Raw genomic sequence first — 549 nt, 5'->3', positions numbered from 1 at the left:
GCCAACTGGAATCTGAACATCTGAATGCAGTTTACTTTGAAGTTAACTTCAAATGTTAAATTTGCTGCTCGTCAGTCATTACATGCATCATGTTCACATGAAGACTTTTAAAGCCAGTTAGTGTCTCCTCTGCTCAACAATGCAATACAAGCTACTACAGTTTAGATGTTCAGAGCTGCCAAGTACTGACTTATCATTGTACAAAAGGTGAGTTTATCACAAAGCTTTTGACTACATCATAAATGAACTTACAAGGGCCATTTTCAGAGTTGTAGTTCCACCAGACAAGATGAATCCCTTCCTGTCAGGAATCTTCAGTAACCAGCTCAACCTTAAGAAATCAAACAATTTAAAATGGTGAAAATCTGCACTGATAAAGTCCATTTGAGATCAAATGTTTTAGCATTTCGTGTTCAGAAAACCAAATATCACCACTGAACAATCTGACGGTAATTCCAGCTATTTCAGTTTAAGTTTCATCACAACAGAAGCATTAGTTTCCTTTAACATAATGATGTGGATGCAAACTCACCTGCACAAGATAAAGTC

General features: G+C 36.6%; 1 long non-coding RNA gene and 1 other non-coding gene across 2 annotated transcripts in view; both read right to left on the bottom strand.

Annotated features, from left to right (window-relative positions):
* LOC118331914 overlaps nucleotides 1-549 on the bottom strand; it is a 1,042-nt gene extending 493 nt beyond the window's left edge. Inside the window, exons 1-2 of the long non-coding RNA XR_004796903.1 lie at nucleotides 533-549; nucleotides 253-331 (exon numbers count right to left, since the gene is read on the bottom strand). This is a non-coding gene — a long non-coding RNA (uncharacterized LOC118331914). The remainder of the gene's footprint in view (nucleotides 1-252; nucleotides 332-532) is intronic.
* On the bottom strand, nucleotides 412-485 carry LOC118332154. Its single transcript, XR_004796916.1, has one exon. It is a non-coding gene; the product is annotated as a small nucleolar RNA SNORD65 (small nucleolar RNA).

This window comes from Morone saxatilis, unplaced genomic scaffold (genome assembly GCF_004916995.1).
Source record: "Morone saxatilis isolate NCDOM2014 unplaced genomic scaffold, NCSU_SB_2.0 Contig20, whole genome shotgun sequence".
NCBI lineage: Eukaryota > Metazoa > Chordata > Actinopteri > Moronidae > Morone > Morone saxatilis.
Note: the sequence above shows the minus strand (reverse complement) of the source record. Positions and strands in the feature narration are given on the sequence as shown.